This window comes from Ipomoea nil, unplaced genomic scaffold, assembly GCF_001879475.1.
Source record: "Ipomoea nil cultivar Tokyo-kokei standard unplaced genomic scaffold, Asagao_1.1 scaffold3238, whole genome shotgun sequence".
NCBI classification, from domain to species: domain Eukaryota; kingdom Viridiplantae; phylum Streptophyta; class Magnoliopsida; order Solanales; family Convolvulaceae; genus Ipomoea; species Ipomoea nil.
Genome location: NW_017619666.1, coordinates 883748 through 896045, shown reverse-complemented (window position 1 = coordinate 896045; position 12298 = coordinate 883748).

Genomic DNA, 12298 nt, shown 5'->3' with positions numbered 1-12298 from the left:
ACCTATAGTTATAAGTAGTTTGCACATATAGTGATAAATTGTTGCACATGTAGTTATAAGCACAACCCAGGTGCATGAATGGTTGCGGAAAGTGAATGCTAATAAGGCAAAATTACATGCACTTATAGGTGAAAATAGGTGCACTTATAAGAGATTTTACTTGCACTTCGAAGTTCAATTATTTACGAAAATGCCACCGCGTTTTTTTAAGTTATTAGATCTGGACACGTGTCGCGCGCTGATTCGTTCGCATTTCCTTCCTGGGCATTTATTCGCACCTGAGTGCGTTCCTATATATATATATATATGTATGTATGTATGTATGTATGTATGTATGTATGTATATATATATATATATATATATATATATATATATATAATATATATATATATATACATACATACATACATACATACATACATACATATATATAGAATTGCACTCTGGTGCAAATGGAGCACCCAAGTGCGAATATGGAAATGCCTGATATCTGTCCATATTTTCAGATCTAATGTAGGAAAAACACTGATTTTTTTAAAAAATGCTGTGGCATTTTCGCAAATAATTGAACATCGAAGTGCAAGTAAAATGTATTATATGTGCATGTAAAATGTATTATATGTACAAGTAATATTCACACTGAACATCAATACAAAGTGCACCTATAGTTATAAGTAGTTGTACCAATAGTTATAAGTAGTTGCACCTAGGTGCATGAATGTTTGCGGGTGGATGAATGTTAACAAGGCAAAATTACATGCATTTGCAGGCGAAAGTAAGTGAACTTATAGGTGAAAGTAGGTGCACGCCCGATCAATGAATGCTGACATGTGCCGCGTGCTGATTGGTTCACATTTCTCTCCTGCGACACCTATTCGCACCTGAACGCGACCCTATATATATATATATATATATATATATATATATATATATATATATATATATATATATATATATATATATATATATATATATAAGTTCAAATGCGGCGGGGTGTTCCCGTGCGGCGGTGCCGACGGAATATTAGAATACACCAACAAGTATTAACAACATGCACCAACAGTGTAAGGGAAAACACACCACAATGAAAGGCAAAAAAAAAAAAAAAAACACCAAAAAATACACAACAGACCCAAAAAAAATACACCATATAACTCACCACCCCCAATGGTGTATTTCCGAACACTGGTATGGTGTTTTTCACTCACACCTAATGATGTGTTTTTGGTGATGTGTACTTAATTTGTATGTATTTTTGTGGTGTATTTTTCTAACGTTGATGGTGTATATTTGTTGAACTATTGATGACGCCCGCCAGCGTAAGACGTCGCCGCACTTAAACCTTCCTCTCTCTCTCTCTCTCTCTCTCTCTCTCTCTCTCTCTCTATATATATATATATATATATATATATATATATATATAGGAGATGGATCAGGTTCGAAACAAGTGCCTAGGAGAGAACTAAGAACTAATCACATCGACCCACGAATCCAGATCTAACGAATCAAAAACAGGAGATGGATCAGGTTCGAACCAAGTGCCTAGGAGAGAACTGAGAACTAATCACATTGACCCACGTGTCCAGATCTAACGAATCAAAAACACAATTATTATTTTTTTTTAAAATGCAGTTGCATTTTCGTAAATAATTGAACTTTGAAGTAGAAGTAAATTGTATTAAAAGTGCAAGTAACAGTTTCATATAGTGCACCTAAGTGCAAGTAAAAAGTATTAAAAGTGCAAACAAATAATGTATACTGAGCATCAATATTAAATGCACCTAATGTTATCATTTGTTGCACCGAACGTTATTATTAAGTGCACCAATGTGAAAGAAGTTATCATTAGGTGCACCAATGTTAAAAAGGTAAATTACTTGCATTATTTAGTGAAAATGGTTGCACTTGTAAGTGATTTTACTTGCAAACTTGTACCAGTTACTTCACTTTTAACACATGCTACTTGCACCAAAGTTCGAGTTATTTACAAAAATATCACCGCGTCGTTTTTTAAAATTACATCTAATTTGTTAAATCTGGACACGTGCACGGTTGCGATTGGTTCTTAGTTCTTTCCTAAGCAACAATTCTCACCTAAGCGCGCCCTAAATATATATAGTAATATATTATATAATATATATATATATATTATATATATATTATTATATATATATAATATATATAACACACCACACCGAACACACACACACCACACATAAGGGATTAGGTGCATTTGAGGCTTCCCGGTGCAGTTGTGCGGTTGGAAGAACATTAAGCATTAAATTGACGCACTTTAAGTACATAACACACGCACATTAAGCACACAAACAAAACATTTTCAGAACACAACCTCCCACGCACATTAAGTACAAAACCACGCATGTTAAGCACAAGCCTCACGCACCTTAAGTACAAAATCCACGCATGTTAATCACAAAACACACACACACCTTATTAGTTTCAACAACTACTCACATTAAGCACAAACTCACGGATGTTAAGCACAAAGCTCATGCATGTTAAGCACAAAATTCATGGCATTTTAAAGTTTCAACAACAACTTTCATTAAGTACACACTCCCGCACATTAAGCACAAAATTCACCCACCTTAAGCTTGAGACTCGCGCACCTTAAGTACAAAACTCACACCCATTAAACACAAAACTCAGTACATACTCATGCACATTAAGCACAAACCTCACGCATGTTAAGCACAATACTCACGCACCTTAAGTACAAATCTCACGCACATTAATCAACCGCATAACCGCACCAGGAAACTTAAATGTACCTGAACCTCTCTCTCTCTCCTCTCTCTCTCTCTCTCTATATATATATATATATATATATATATATATATATATATATATATATATATATATATATATATATATATATTCTCCCTGTAATGTTTTAAGAAGAAAAAAAGTTTAGTAAAGTTTTTACCGGTGAGAAAAAATCTAGAGCTTTAAAAAAGTTTAGAAGTTGCAATTAGAATATAGATTTCAATTATTTATATTTAAGAGAAAAAACTTTAAAATTTGATTTTTTTGAATACCATATATAGACTTTTAAAAATTCTTCAAATACTACCAAGTTTTAAAGACTCATGTAAATTGAATACCTTTAAGTGTTTAAATGTCTATATAAATCTTAATTAATTAAGTACCGCTAATTCTGACATATGTGAAAGAAAATAAAGTTGATTGAAAAATTGTTACACTATAGGAAAAAAAAAAACAAACTTACTTATGGAAACATTTGTAAATTACCTAAATCCGAAGATATTTAAATTTACTAACAAATTTTGTGGCTAAAAACACGGAATTCATAAGTAATTAAGTTGTAGCTACTTAGAATCAAACTATTAGGTGTTGAAGTCAAACTAAAAAGCAAAACAAAAATAAAATAAAATAAAATAAAATAAAAATTCTAGGGTTTCCTCTCGTCTCTATTTTTCACACGGTCGCTGCCTCTGCGAAGCAAGCGGAGGAGGCATCCGATCGTCATCTCCATCGCAGACAGCGTCCGCCTTTTGTCTTCTCTTCCTTCTTCGTCTTTGCCACCGGTTACGCCTTCCCCCACCCCTCGTTACTCCCTCATTTTTGCACTACTGTTTCCCTTTGTTTTGTTTTACTGGCCTGGTTTAATTTTGTTTGCAATTTCTGTGTTTTTCCTCTCACTGTTTGATGAGTTTCTTCCTCTCGTTTACTTGCAAGTTCTTTTTCATAAAGCGTGAAACGATAAAATTTGTCATGACGTATGTGAATATCATCCTGAATGACAAACACGACAATGACAAAGAGACTCCTCTGAACTATGACATGCAGTTCAGCTCTGTGGAGATATTGTCAATGGAAAGAAGAATGGAAATAGATACTCAGGTGGGTGTGCAAGACTATTCAACCGAGTCCGTCTTGGGTACGTTGACCATTCATTAAAGAAGTTTTAAGTTCCTCCAAAGAATTCAGCTTCAAATATTTGAAACTGTCCGTGTACCAAATTTTCTATAGCATTGCTGGGGAAGTTGTTTCTATGTCTGACGGTAAGGAATGTTTTAACCATTACATCGATTTTTATTGTAAACGTTTCAGTTTATGATTAATGAATTAGCTTCTTTGTTTTCAAAAAAGTTGTAGCTACTTAATTCTGTTACTATATTTGTTAATATTTTGCATTTCCTTATAGCATTGAAAGATTTTGAAGTTGTGAATCTTTAATTTATTCTACTACATAACACTTTCACTCACATATGAGTTTGTTATTGATGTTAGTAATAAATGTAATTAGATTTTTATGAGTCAGAGTGTAATATAGGATTACATTACACCCCCAAATTTTTAGATTAAAGTCTAGAATTAGGTTGTTCGTTGCAAGATTTTTATCAAAGTGTTCAACTTCAAGGGAGTTCAACATAGCAAGACTTTAATTTGTGTGTGACATCATGGTGAAGTCATTAACAACAAAAGTTGGTAGTAGCACAACTCTACATCGCAACAAAGCATTACCAATAGTTGGAGTTTTGAGGACGATATAGATCTTGACATCACCAATAGCAAAGGTTTATAAAGAGTAGGAGTTTGGCAAGCAGCAAGACTTAAGTAGCTAGCACAAGTATTTAAGGTGACATATTTGCTAATGTCATCGCAACACAACTTTGCAACAACAAAGTTCTCAATCAACAGCAGGAATTTCAAGAAGTAGAGGATTGAGAGAAACAAGACTTTACGTCAGTCGAAGTTCGAGTAACAATAAGACTTTTCAAGGCCAAGAACAAGTCTTAGAGGTAAGCAACAAAGCTTATGACAGAATGACGATAAGCAGCATAACTTCTTGATCAACATTCTTTGCTAGATCCATACTACTTGAGCGTTGGCACATTATCCAATGTGGATACATGCATTTTCAATAAAGAGTCATGGAAGTCAGATAAAGCTGAATTTTAAGGACAAATTGCAAGAATTATTGGATGCAACCTACACTTGTCAAATCTAGGAATATTATTTTATTGCTAAGTTAGAGAATCAAATTTTTTCTCCAATGAAAAAATTCGAAGCACATCTATAAATAGATGGAATTCTCAAAGAAGAGAACAGAAAATATAAGAGATTACATAGAGTTTTCAAGCATTCAAAAAGCTACAAACGTCAATCATATAGTTTTTGAAGAGACTTCAAGAACATAAAAGATCTAGTTTCTAAGTCTTGTAGTTGGAGGAGTTTTCAACCTTTGTGTTTAATTTGCATAGATATCTACCTTTGTGGTAGATTTAGGTAGAGTAACATGGGTCTCTTGTGAATACATAAGCAAACTCATGCAGACTTTGTGATCAAAACACTTGTTTGACTCAATCATGACTGTAAAGTTTGTGATGATATAAATTTGTGAGTGACATAAATTTGTGAGAAGAGTGGAGTAGAAGGATAACATCACATTATTTGAACCACTATAAAATTCTCTGTCATTTATTTTCATGCACTTTGCCAAATCTTTACCTTGGTTTTACTCTTGAAAAATATTTTATTCCACTACGCATCAAAAACCTACAACTATCTTTTAGGTATACCACCAAAATTGTTATAGAAGTGTATAACTAATTCAACACATATTCCAAAGGTATTTTATAGAAGAAAAGTATGTACATATTGTATATAGTTTTGTGTTTGACAATTCACTATGTTAATATGAGAGATACAAACGAAATATTGTAATTAACATTAGTTTATCTATGAGCTTTCATGCTGATGGATTTAATTAAACCGGGGGTCCGACTTAACTAATCCGAATAAGAATACGAATAACAAACAAATGGTACGAAGGATATATCAAAGGCCGTGAGACTGTAGATTGTATTATACGCCGTAGAACTGGCTATCACAGTAGTATTTTAGGACAAAGTATGTAGGAAATGTAGATCGTTGATAGCATGTCCCTTGTTAGGACAAGGAGGGGGGCTTTTATACAAGCTAAGCCCCCAACCGCCTCCCCTAAAACGGGGGGTAGTTGGATCTGGAGTTGACCGCGCCTGGTCTCGCGACCGGGCCGCGCTGCGGGGGCCAGGCCGAGCTCATCATGGGCCTAGGTCGGGCCCATGTGGAGGTCGGCCCGGCCTCCTGGAGAGGCAGGCCAGGCCTCCTGGAGAGGCCGGCCCGGCCTCCCAACGTGGCCCGTGCGGGGCGGGGGCCACGTGGCGAGGCCTCGGCCGGGGCGGGTACGTGGCGCCGCCCCGGGACCCGTTCTTGCTTCGCGCCCTCGGGTCGTTTCTGGTCGATTTCCAATATATCCGTCATCAGTCCCCCACTCTGCGAGCTGCGAGTAATCGTCAGTGAAGGAGAGTAGATGCTCCGGCCGACCCCCCAAAATGCCGACCCGAGATGTCCGCGTCCCAGCCTAAAAAATGCACTTCTTGTGATAACGATGAGAACTCCATCCGGAACATGACTCCTTCATCTGCTAGGACACATACGCACCGCCGCATCTCTGCCATGTCACTCCGTCACGGCGCCGGCGCGGTGGCGTCGGCCGTGACGCTGCCACGGGGTGGCCTGCAGGCCGCGCCTTCGTGGTCCCCTGGGCTCAAGCCACGCCGGGGTCGGCCTCGGCGACGGTCGTCCCCCTCTGCCGGGTCGCGCCATCCTCCGGCGCCGAGGTCGCGCCGACCTCCGGTGCCGAGGTCGCACCGACCTCGCCTGCCGAGGCCGTGCGACCCTGGGGTCGGCCGACCTCGCGTGCCGACCTGCCACGCCGAGGTCGGGCCGGCCTCGACCTCGGCCTAGGGCCGGCCTCGACCTCGGCCTAGGGCCGAGGTCCTCCAAACCGCCCCTGATTTTTTTTTTTCGAGCCTAAGCACTCGTGCTCCTACGTCGGGGTTGGTACGCGAGGTCCGGCCTCATGCCCCCTTAGGGTGCGATAGCCGCTCCATCCTTGCTCGTTCAAGCCTAGGCACTCGGGCTCCTCCGTCGGGGTTGGTACGCGAGGTCCGGCCTCGTGCCCCCTTAGGGTACCTCAGCCGCTCGAGCTAAGTCCTTCCGGACTACGCCACCGGGCTCTTCCGTCGGGGTTGGTACGCGAGGTCGGACCTCGTGCCCCCTTAGGGTGCGCCTAACCGCTTGGGCCCAGTCCTGTCGGACCAAGCCACCGGGCTCCTCCGTCGGGGTTGGTACGTGAGGTTAAACCTCGTGCCCCCTTAGGGTGCGCGTTAGCCGCTCGGGCAAAGTCCTTTCGGACTGTGCCACCGGGCTCTTCCGTTGGGGTTGGTACGTGAGGTCGGCCCTCGTGCCCCCTTAGGGTGCGTCCTCCGTCGGGGGTTGGTACGCGAGGTCGGACCTCGTGCCCCCTTAGGGTCCGTGGGGGGAAGTCAAGAGTGAGCACTCGTTCCCCATTTGTTTCATGATTTTTTATTTTTTTTATATTTTTTTTTTCATTTTTTTTTTGGAGAACCAACTTCGTAACAAGGGTCCTACTCACAACGTGTTTCGTGACATGAAACTTTATTCCGCTTATTGTCGTTCACTAAGACATTATTGGGGGAGGGGAACGGTCCTCCTCCTAGAATAGCAATGCCAAGATCCACCTCTTACGTGGCCGTCCTGGTGTGGACCTGGCGGTCCTTTTGACCAATTTGGCGGCACGCCTTCAAGTAGCAACTGCGGCTCACCTTTTGGTCCCCTCGGGCGACCCCGACCCCGGTCGCTGTCGGGAATCTGAGGCACAGGTGCTCCATGGAAATCACGCACCTGAGGTCCTCTAGGGCGGGTCGACCGGAGAATGATGTTGTGGGCGCAGTTGATTTTGACGACTACGAACTCGACCTCCCACCTCCTGGTGTGAGGTGGGGTGCCTATCTCCACCTCCAAAGTGATCGATCCCTCTGTCTCGATTGAGTCCCCCGTGAACCCGGATAGGGGGGTTCGTACCTGCTCCAGCTGCCCTCTTGAGAGTCCCAGCTTGGTGTATGTGTCGTGGTACATGACGTTGACCGAGCTACCCGTGTCCACGAGCACCCGGTGCACCACCACGTTGTTGGATGTCCAGCTTGACCACCAAGGCGTCCCGGTGGGAGAGGGGCCCGTCAGGTAGGTCGGCGTCGGTGAACGTGATGGGCTCCCTCTTTGGTTTCTTCTCGTGGGGTGTTCGTGTGACCTTCCCCACGTACAAGCTTCTCGGCCCACCTCTTCCGCTCGGCTGGCGAGTCCCCTCCCTTGGGCCCCCCGAAAATGACGTAGATGGTACGTTTCCTCGGGGGCTGGGAGTCCTCTGTCGTCTTCTCCTCCTCCTCGGAGCTGTTGTCGTGGTGGTCCCTCTTACGGGGAGCCGAGGTGGATGGCGCCTGGCCACCCCCCTTCCTCCATACATTGCCTTGCTTCTGGCCCTGCGCTTGGCCTTGCGCCTGGCCGGGCTTCTTAATGAATTGGCCGAGGTAACCCATTTGGATGAGCTCCTCGATTTGTCTCTTTTGGAGGATGCATTCGTCTGTATCGTGCCCCTTCTGCCGGTGGAACCTGCAGTACTTGTTGGGGTCCCCCCTCGCCGATATCTTCAAGCACTCCTCCTTCGGGAATACCACGATTTCCCTGGTCCTCCGCGTGCGCCAAGATGGTACCCACAGGTTGTGTTAGCGGGGTGAGATAGCATGTGGGGTTCAGCCTGGGCCCCTCAGCGTACTCACGTCGGTGTGGCCGCGGCGCCTTGCGCTCCTCCTGGGGTGCCTTGTCTTTTCGACCTCTTCCTTCCACCTGCTCCTTCTTCCTCTTCTCGGCAGCCTCGGCGTCAGCGTACCTTGCTGCCTTGTCCATCAGGTCGGTATAAGTCCTGGGGGGTACCTGATGAGGTCCTAGTGAAAAGCGCCTGACCTCAAGTTGTTTCGGAAAATCACCATGGCCGACTTTCCATCAAAGTCGGCGACCCCATGGCCTCTTTCTTCCACTTGCTGAGGTACTCGGCTAGTGATTCCGAGCTCCCCTGCTTCAAATCACACAGGTCGGCAATTTGCTTCTTCCGCCGTATGGCTGGTGCCAAAATGGGATAGGAACTGCCGGGTGAAGTCCGCAAAGGTGGAGATGGACCCCGCCGGGAGGGATCCGAACCAATCATGCGCCTGCCCATCCAGGGTGGCGAAAGAACCCCCTACATAGGATGGCGTCAGTAGCCCCGGTGATCATCATGGCGGCCCTGTACCTGCTGAGGTGTAACCGCGGGTCCGTGGCCCCCGAGTACACCTTGATGGTGGGAAAACGAAAATCTCGAGGTAAGGGTTCCTCCATGATAGTGTTCGCGAATGGGGAGGCCAGCACATCCTGGGGCTCCGGAGACCCGTCCCTCGCATCGATCTTCTTCTGGAGCTCGTCCATCCTCCTCCGTAGCTGCTCGACCTCTTCCCGATGGGAGCTCGGAGCTCTACCATCCGTTTCACCTGATCGTTCGACCCGGGAGGCCTGCTCACGTCGCGGGTGGGGTCGGGGGACCCGCCCTGCGGACCCACGCGAGGCTGCCTCGTGTCGCGGCTGGGTGCGTGGCCCATGGCTCGGCGACCTCCAAGTGACCGATTCTTGTCGCAGTGGCCGCGGGAGCATGATTCCTCCGCCGGTGGGCCGTTGGCTGGCCTCGGACCCAGCCTGTCCCGGGCCGACACGTGATCGCCCAACCTCTCCAGGACGGGCCTGATTTGGGTTGGCGCCCTTCTATCGCCGTCGCGCTGGCGGCCTCGGCGGGAGTCCCCTCCTCCTCGCCTCTCCGATGGTCGAGGCGAGTTGACCTCCCCCTAGGTGATAGGTGCCTGGGGTGGCCTGGTGCTTGGACCGCTGCGCCCCCGGGTGGGAGGAGGTGGAGGTGACGCCTGCGCCCCTCGGGGTGGCGCCTAGGTCGACTTGTTCCTCAGCCCGAAGGCCCGCCGCGACGCGCGCCAGCGCCGTGGAGGCTTGTTCAAAGGCCGCCACCCCCTCCTAGATGAGTGCGCGAGCCAGAGCGGGGCGACAGGGGGTGGTGGCGGTGCACCACTGCTACGGTGGTTGGTGAGTTGGGCCCTCAGATCTTCCCCCGACCTGGTGGAGGCGGCCGGTTGGATGCTGGGGGCGGGGGCCCCGTTGGGACCGTTCCCGTTCGCGACGATCTGGGTGCCGCGGGAACCGTTGGCTGGCCTCGGACCCAGCCTGTCCCGGGCCGACACGTGATCGCCCCAAACCTCTCCAGGACGGGCCTGATTTTGGGTTGGCGCCCTTCTATCGCCATCGCGCTGGCGGCCTCGGCGGGAGTCCCCTCCTCCTCGCCTCTCCGATGGTCGAGGTGAGTTGACCTCCCCCTAGGTGATAGGTGCCTGGGGTGGCCTGGTGCTTGGACCGCTGCGCCCCCGGGTGGGAGGAGGTGGAGGTGACGCCTGCGCCCCTCGGGTGGCGCCTAGGTCGACTTGTTCCTCAGCCCGAAGGCCCGCCGCGACGCGCGCCAGCGCCGTGGAGGCTTGTTCAAAGGCCGCCACCCCCTCCTAGATGAGTGCGCGAGCCGGAGCGGGGGGCGACAGGGGGTGGTGGCGGTGCACCACTGCTACGGTGGTTGGTGAGTTGGGCCCTCAGATCTTCCCCCGACCTGGTGGAGGCGGCCGGTTGGATGCTGGGGCGGGGCCCCGTTGGGACCGTTCCCGTTCGCGACGAGCTGGGTGCCGCGGGAACCGTTGGCTGGCCTCGGACCCAGCCTGTCCCGGGCCAACACGTGATCGCCCAACCTCTCCAGGGCGGGCCTGGTTTGGGTTGGTGCCCTTCCATCGCCGTCGCACTGGCGGCCCTCGGCGGGAGTCCCCTCCTCCCCGCCTCTCCGATGGTCGAGGCGAGTTGACCTCCCCTGGGTGATAGGTGCCTGGGGTGACCGGGTGCTTGGACCGCTGCGATAATACATACAATTTAAAACTTCGTTGTTATTTAAAACTTTTTTTTTTTTTTCGAGTAATGATTATTTACACACAATTTTTATATTTGTAAAATTCACAATTTGTACGTGACTATAATACATATCTATTGAACCATTGCTTTATGTAATTTTTTTTTTTTTTTTACATCATCTAACTTTGAAAATAATTCTAGCATTATTACTACTACATAGAAATTTATCTCTACATAAATGGTGTTTATATTCAAAGTGTAATACTGTGAAATGTAAAATATATACTTATTATGATTTTAGCATTTTGTTAGTGACAAACTTAAGAAAATATCCGATTATGGTCTAAATATATTCATACAAAATTTAAAATTTACATATTTTGATTTCTAAATATAATTCCATAATTATTTATATTATTGAAATTATAATATATATAAAATACAATTAAGAATAAATCAATTTAATTATGTATATTCATTTATAAATTGATCTAAATATGTACATGATTAAGAACTATATTAACCATACAAAATTTTAGTTTTAATATTTTTATTACTAAAATAAATACATGATCAAATATACTAAAATTCCAACTATATTGTTATATATTATATTATACATTTTAATAACTATTCATTTTTATAATATTTTAGTTAAATTTATGACAACATAATTGTTTTCGTACATTACAAACAGGGACGGAGCCAGAAATTTGGTTGAGGGGGCGAAACAGTACAGACGGATTCAGAAAATTTTTCCAGTAAAGGCGAAACATTAAAACAAAAGAGATAATTTAAAAATAAATAAATAAATTCCTTAAGAAATAGGTTGTAAATATTGTTGGATATGGACGAAAATAAAAACACATCGAAACTTTATAAAAATATTCATAACAAAAATTGAAACATAATTAAAGAATTGTAAAACTATATGATACAAAGATTTGAACCCTTGACCTCACTATTGCTAAATATATGCTTTACCACCGAATCTAACTCACTCTCATTAACATTTTATAGTTTTTTTATACTAATACTAAAACATGTACTATATATACATATATATACATACAAAGATTATATATGGGTGGGGGTGTGGGGTGTGGGTGGGGTGAGGGGGTAGGTGCCCCTGCTCCCATTCTCCGTCCCTGATTACAAAGTAAAATACAATTGGAGTTAAAATGAAAAGCACGTATTAGGCCATTCGCTTCGCTGCAATTTGCAGTGATGCCAAGATGACGTGGCAATTTTGTCTTCTTTAAACAAATGGCCACGTCTTTAGCTGTTGCAATTCTGACCTAAGCAAATTTGCATTTCTACGGTCAGAATTGCAAAGGCACTTTTTAATTTTAAAATTATTATTATTATTATATTATTATTAGGATTTTTGATTGATTAAAGAAATAAGAAATAATGTTTAAATTGACG